Raw genomic sequence first — 8,368 nt, forward strand, 5'->3', positions numbered from 1 at the left:
TCGCAAGATAACATAACAAGATTTTCGTCTTCTGCAGCAGTAAATTCAGATGGAGCAGTGACATTAAATGCATCTTGAATCTATGCAAATTTATCGATGATATCATTTTGAAACTATTTCTCAAACCAGGTGATAAGCTGTGATAAATGCTCTTCAAAAATATAGTTCATACCTCGATAGAAATCAATTCCATTGAAAGTCAAAAACTGTTGCAACAAGAGGAAACATCCTTTCCTCCGTCTTCATTTATTTTTCTTTTCCATAGTTTTAATTCTTTTTATAAAAGCTGAAATTTTCTCAATCGATTTTAAAAAGTGCATGTTGTTTCCCTGCAGGGAGAGATTCAGAGCATTCAGCTTTTCAAAAATATCACATAAGTTTACCAAAAAAATCTTCAATCACAAAATTTTCGGCATACTTGTGATCTTCCTCTTTAAGAAAAATATAAATTTCCTGTCGCAGTTCAAACGTACGAGACAAAACATTACCTCGAGAGAGCCATCGCTCTCTCGTGGTGTGTTCTGGGATTCCATATCCTCACAAAGTTTTTGAAAATACTTGTCTTTAACAGAAGAGTTTTTATAAAGTTTACTACATATTCTAAAGCTTGGTTCAATGTAGGACTCATATATTTTGATGCGAGTGCTATTCTGTGAATAACGAAATGGGTCCACAGTGCATCAGGGTCTTTTGCTTCGAAAAAGTGCTTGTAATCCTCCATAACACCCGGACATAGAACGAGCACCATCAGTAGAGATACCAATGCATTTGTTCCATTCTAAATTATTTTCGGATATAAAAATATCAAGGATATCAAACAAGTCATGAGCCTTAGCACCAGATACTTTAACAAAAGAGAAAGTCTTCTACAATGTTATTACTATCTATAAACTGTATATAATAAATCAAGTGAAAATCATTATTATCCGTTGTCCTCATCCAGCTGCAACTCAAATTCCTTCCCTTTTATTTTTTCAATTAACTGAACATTGGAGGTCTTTCGCTATGTGCTGTATTCTGCGACTGATGGTGTTATTGGACAAAAGCAAGTTTGAAAACTGCTTCATTCACCGATCATAATGTTCACCATATCTACAGCAGCCGGTAGAATGAGTTTTTCTGCGATAGTATGAGGCTTTTTACATTTTGCGATTATATGTGCCACCTTCATTACTGAGTCAATGATTTGCACCAGGTCTGCTAGGTGTCTCATCTTATCACATTGAATTGAAAGTGGAAGTAAAATTATAATATTTCGTGGCGCCCTGTGAGGAAGCCGCACACTTTGGGAACCGCTGCTGTAGATATTACTATTTTGAATAAGTTTAATAATCTGACTGAAAACGTCTTTAATAAATCTCTGGAGAAAATAATATTAATTTCTAACTTATTTAGAGCCGTAAAGTACACTTCATATTTTCTATTTTGTTAATTTTTAATACGTAATTATTAATATGTGTTATTAAAAGATATTTTTTTTCATGGATATTACTTATAGTCCTATATAAAAGTTACCTAAGATGAACATATTTTATCTACATTAATAGAAATATTTCAAAATAGACGTAGAAAAAATAATTGATTTAAATTTGTTTTACTTTTATAATAAACATATACAAAGAAAATGTCAATACTTATATTAATATTTTATTTAAATTATTTTTATTATATATTCGAAAAATATTAAATAAAATAGTCATATTTTCTTAATTCCATCTAATTTAAAAAGAACTTAAATAAATAATTATTGTTATTTAGAAGCAAAAACGAGCGCGTTAAAAATTCAATGAATTCTATGAAAAAAATGTGAATAAAAAATGTCTTATGAACTGTCAAGAAAAATATTTAGGGTCGAACGAAAAGTTATCTGACAATTTAGTTTACAGCATTTATCTAGTTTCCTTACTTGTTTTGTTCGTGACATGTTTGTGCGGCTAGCCCATAAATAAAGGGAAGTCTTTCTCATTCATTATGGGTTCAGAAAAAAATTTTTAGCGCACGATATTTAAGACCTCTATTCATTGAAACTCTTTTATGAAAGAAAAACAATTATTCGTCTTCTATTAATTCTACAATAATTGACTAGTCGTTCATTCTTTGTCTTCTATCTTATTATGTTGATATAACCTATTTTAAAGAAAGGACAGTTCTTATTTTGTGTTATTGATTTTTAGATTCTACTTAACTCATAAAATATCTATACACTACTGTATATTATTAGATATTGAATTGGATACTGGGTATCATATTAAATGATACAGGGATTTAATTTTAAAATTAAACTCTAGTTTCAATGTGTTAGAGTATCAATCAGTGTCAATTATTAAAAGAGAGGGATACAGTATTCATATTAATAAAATGGTAAAGTTCTCATGCTTTAATGAAATGTTATTATTATTATTATTTCTTTCTCAAGCATTTATCTAAAACTTAGATCTTTAATTTATATCCAATCAATAATTATTTTGAGAAACTGGATCCTGAAAATAGATTAAACTGGATAAGTATGGAGTCATTATAAAGTAATACAGTTTTCATAACACTCAATAATTGATTTCTGTTTAATTAACACCCTTTTAATACTCATAATTTATACTACTGTATTAGTGAGTTTCTAGTTTAGTAAAGAAATAAAATTGTCTAACAAGAACTTAGAATATTGGAAGATAAAACTGATAAAATACACACACTTATAAAGAAAATGACTAAGAGGAAGTTCAATACATTGTTCTGAATAATATTAATTGTTCTAAAATTTTAATAAGCAGCAATTCACAATACTATATATAAATTATTAAATATAATTAAATTTTTACTGCTGTTCGAGTTATTAAATATACTTATCTAAAGTTAAAATAATTATAAGCAATGAATGTGTCTAGTCAAAACTAGATCTATGACAATCAAGATGTGAATGAATGTCAACATTTAAAGACGAAAATAACTGCTTATCCTGAATTTTAGAAACATTAAAGAATAACAAGTTGTGAATCAATTATTTATTACTTTTTCTACAGTCAATAGAGAATAATAATATATATATTTTTTTAAATTTAAGATGTTTTAATGACTTTATTGTTTTATTCTTTAGTATATTATCTTTCTTGTGTTTGATTTTTTTTATTTTATTTTGAGAATTTGGTTTGCGTAAAAGTTAAGAAAGAACAATTATGATTTTTTAACGTATGTAAAAATTATGTATTTTGAGAGAGAATAGCTACGTTAAAACTTAAATATATAAAACTATTTAACTAAATCTTTAAATAAAATGATTATCTTTATTTAAAATTACAGTAAAACCTCGATTTAACGGACTTCGGATTTAAATGGACGAAATTTCCGGTCCTTAAACGTCATATTTAAAAGTTAACACTCTGTATACTGTTTTATATGTAAATAAATTAACAGATTCTTTTTCAAATCCTTAGAGTAACCGCTCATAAAGTATATTTTCCAAAAAATGATTGTTTATTTATTTCGATTTAGATCGTATATTTGTTTATTACATAACGAACTTTCAGCTTTAACAGACATCCCTCGCCCGAATTAGTCCGTTAAATCGAGATTTAACTGTACTTAAATATTTATATTTTTATCTTTAAGAACGATATTTCTTTCATATCAATTTAAATAAAAATTAAATATTTTATAATCCGTAATTTATTGTTTTTATATCATGACATTAAAGTGTATTATTTAAATCTTCTTGTAAAAAAATGAAGTAATTTCTTAATTATTTTATTTAAAAATAATTTTGACATATTTTTAATGTCTGTTTAAATGATGCAATCAGTACAATATTATATTTTAAACTAAGGGAAAAAAACGAAAAGATATTCTCGCAGAGTATGAAAACTCAGTATTTATGTTATATATATTAAAATTAATGTTAATTTAAAATAAATTCGTTAGAAAATTTTCAAATAGGTTAATGCTTATTAAAGTTTTATATTTAAAGTAATTTTTTTCTAATATTCAGATTAAATCAAAATATATTTGTTAAAATTTCGTGTTGGGAGTGTCATGTATCCTTTCAAATGCGGAAGAAGACGAAAATAGTTTTTCCAGATATCTTCACAGAGTAGAAATAAAATGTCGTCAATCACGTTTTTCTACACGCTATAATTCTTGCGAATTAGTGGGTGGTGGATTTCGAAAACTAGACCTGTAAAGACTATTAATGTTTAGATTACCATCTCATTTTGAAGTTAGAAACCACAAATGTTAAGTTGTTTGCATTACGTTTAAATAAACGAAGCAAATATTATTTATACAGTAAAATAATCGTTATAAGAAACAATTATAAACTATACAAAGCTTTTTAAAAAATATATTATGATCAAATATTTTAAAATGGATGGAACTTAGATTATTAGAATATTTAATAATCGAATAGAACTCGGTTCTGCTGTAATTCTGTCTTACCTAACAATAGCTTATTTATATTTAGTCATTATATTCCTACTAAAGAAATTATTTTCTAATATAAATTGGCAATAATCAAGAAAAAGATGTTGCTAATCTCGTTAATATTTTTGCCTTCGAACTTCTAGACACAGAATCTGGAATGGTAACTTTATCTAAGGTTCTACCGTATGAATAATGCAATACGTATGAGTTCTCCTACGCTAATAGTTTTCTGTTTCACGGGGAAGTTAAGTTTCTAGTCGTATGAAATAAATATTTAACGTTTTAACTCTTATGAAATGGCTTATCGTATAATTCTTTTGTTTTAAATGAAAAGCTTTTGAATTGATATTCATATTTCAATCCATACGCTCTTAAGTTTCGGTCGAATAGTTTTCTGGGAACTACAAATTTCTGTTCTCTTTTGCTGTAGTGACATTGTCATCTGGAAGACTGGAATTTTTACTGAACGTGAGAATAAGGCCAAGTTTGAATGCAAAAGTAGAAGGACGGGAAAAAGAATGGATGTCTGGTCGCTTATTGCCGTGGTTATTGTAGTGGTCTCACCCAGTTTTAAATTGTTTCTTATCCCACTTAAAATAAGAGTTTTTGGTATATAATTATTACCAGTGATTTCGAGAGATACATTAAAAAACTATTTACGAAAAACTATAAATTTATAAAAATCTATAAATATTTTTATATTATCCAACCTTAANCGTTTTGATTAATAAAAATAAATCATATTTTTTGTGCGTGCCATAGGTTCGCCATCCCTGGCATAAGGAATCTATTGAATCTAATAACAGAGGTAATTATTTTGAACTTGTTTATTTATTAATTACGTCAGATAAATAATCTATTAAAAATACATTTAAAGAATTAGCTGATTGCCCCTGGAAGTCGGTTTCTTACAGAAACACAGCTTCCCTATCATCAAATGTCACGGCACGCCACTGTAACGCATTAAATTTATCACTGCAAGGAAAAAATAATATTTTCACTGCCAATGACAAAATTTCTGCGTTTAAGATGAAAATTTCAATGTGGAAGGAAAGATGTAAGGCAGGAAAATTTGACATTTTTGATAAATTAAGTTCTTATCTTTTAGAAAAGATTTTCGTTGATACTGATTTAAAAAAAAAGCTATAATTCAACATCTTGAGGATCTGTTGACTTCATTTAACAATTATCATCTTGACGATAATGAAATTGAAAATTATGTGTGAATAATAAATCCTTTTTCTACAAATTAAAAAAATTAGTTTGTCATCAAAAGAAGAGCAACTGATGGACATTTCTACTGACACAACATATAAAGAAATGTTTTCTACTGTATCTTTATCGTCATTTTGGGCTGGTCTAGTAAAAGCTTATCCAAACGTAGCCGATAAAGCTATAAAACTTTTACCATTTGTAACAATGTATTTGTGCAAATGCGAGTTTGCCAAATACTGTGACACAAAAACTAAACAAAGAAACAGGCTTAACGCATCAGCAGACATTCGTTGTCAGTTAACAACGTGGGAACCAAATTTTGAAAAAATTGCTGAAGATTTATCGCAACAAATAACCCCGTTAAATTTTGTTAGAAATTATTGTAGAATAATTTAATTTTCTTTATCGTTAATTATAATTATTTATTTTTAGGAAATGTAATTTATGCATGTATTGAAATGACTTCTGTGATTTTATATATCATCAAATAATAATAAATAAATGTATGTACCTGATTAAATTTATTATTTTTACGTAAAATAAGTAATCCACTTTTAGTTATAGTTAGTGTTTTTCTATGGCGCTCAGTTATAAGGGCTGTATACATCTAATGCAGTAATTATAAAATTTACATAAAAAAAATAAGGGGTACTTGAGACGAACTAATGGGCTAATACATCAACAAGAAAGGTTGAGAACCACTGTTCTAATGTAAGGACAGTCAAAGGATTTCTTACAGAATCATAATAAACAGGTTTTATTGGATACACACGAGAAGCAATTACACATTAAGGGACTGTCCATAAATGACGTCCACACTGGAAAGGGAGATTAAGACAAGACAAGTTGGACAAAGTCGGGGGAAGGACTTCAGTAGACGTACGTTTTTCATTAAATTTATACAGTTTATGCATTTTACAAACTTCCATATTCCTTCTACACAGCAAATTTTTCCGTATAACGAATTTTTGCATTGTACAGGCACACTGTTTTCTTTCAGCCAAAAACACATGTAAAATTGCTTCTAAATAACGAAGTTAAATTTCTATATAACGAATGTTTACTTTGTAATCATTAAAAGTCGATTACTCCATCTGGGTGGATTTCGAATTTAGCTTCAATTTCAGGTTTCAATCTGTAAATCCTTCGTAAAATCGCGGCCCAGGTGTGAGAAATACTGTTCTTTAGATATTAAAATCATGTAATCTGATTCACATTTCGGCTAGGGCACTATCTCTAGGAAGAAATTATAGTAGTGCGACTGGTAAACATAATTTACTTATTATTTGATAGAACGATAAAAATTATATACAGGGGCGGATTTAAGGCCTTCCCATTAACACCAAAAACAAAAAAAAACTTAAAATTTATTCTAACTTCAATGATGGCAAATATGATTCATCCGACTATCCATATTACAATCATCATGTACAGCACATGTTCATAAAAGATAGTTATTCAAATATTTTTGAATTAGCCTCCTTTGGGTTCTTCCGCATCCACTACTGATATAAGAACGGAAACCAATATGTAAATACAATAAAACAGTGATAATAATTTTAACGTTTCGGCGTGTATTATAAGGGGTTGTCCATAAATTACGTCCGAATTTTTCTCTGTCCAAGCTTCTGTAACCCCCTCTCCTTTTCGAACGTCCAACAAAACTCAACTCCCCTTAAAACCTTTATCATTATATGAATAATAGAGTAAAAACAAAACATACAAGAACTTTTGAAATAAATATAATTAAATGAATAATCTGTACAGTATAAAATTAAATGAATAAAACGGACGTCCACTGAAGCTCAACCCCTCCCCATTGTCAGACTTGTTATAACTCCCCTCTCTCCCATTGTGGATGTCATTTATGAACAGCCCGTAAATTACAAAAGACATGAAAAAAAAAATAATTGAACACTATTAATTAACAATCATCTTATTTCAGCATGCTGCAGCATCTCTTATGCGGATTCCACTGTACTTCTACTTATAGGAACAGAATGTGTCGAAAATCCAGACAAAAATAAAATTCGAGTTAAGGAAATTCGTCTTAATGCGAGTCTAGTTTATTTATGTTTTTAAAACTAATTTGCAAAAATAATTTCTGGTTAAAATTTGATTTTTCTCCCATTGTTTTGCTTTTAATATTTATTTTATGAAGTCTTTACTTAATAAAGATAACAATAACTTAATTTTAATTTTTTAATTCATTTACAAAAAACAGGAAAAAATGAATTACAAAAGTATTCCTACCCGTATCTACAGGAGAGCATCGATCGTATCACAAAATATACACAATTACATCAATATCTAAGCATATATAAACAACAACACTAAAGTAGCGCAGCACTACAAGTTTATTATTGAATAGTTTATTGCTTCATTGTTTCCTGATAATAGTAAACATGGAATTGCTTATCAGTTTTTGAATGTATTGATGCTAATGCTTCGCGTAATAAAAAGTAATCAAATGGTGTTCCGCGGCCTCAGAAAGGTTGAGAACCATTGCATTAAATAGAGGCGTGGAGAAGTGGTTCACCCCTCCAAACTTCGAATTTAATCGGGAAATGCTCAAATCTTACGCCATTAACCGTTACAGCTCAGTTAGATGGAAAATTTAGTTATGTTTTAAAGATTATAGTTGTCTACTTTTTCGAATAATCGTGAAGTATAAGCTTTTTCTTTTTCACCGTATTTACGCGATTAAAGATACGGAAGAATAAAGGTGCTGTTAAAAATAAGC

Source organism: Centruroides sculpturatus, unplaced genomic scaffold (genome assembly GCF_000671375.1).
Source record: "Centruroides sculpturatus isolate CEXI.00-Female unplaced genomic scaffold, Cexi_2.0 scaffold954, whole genome shotgun sequence".
NCBI classification, from domain to species: domain Eukaryota; kingdom Metazoa; phylum Arthropoda; class Arachnida; order Scorpiones; family Buthidae; genus Centruroides; species Centruroides sculpturatus.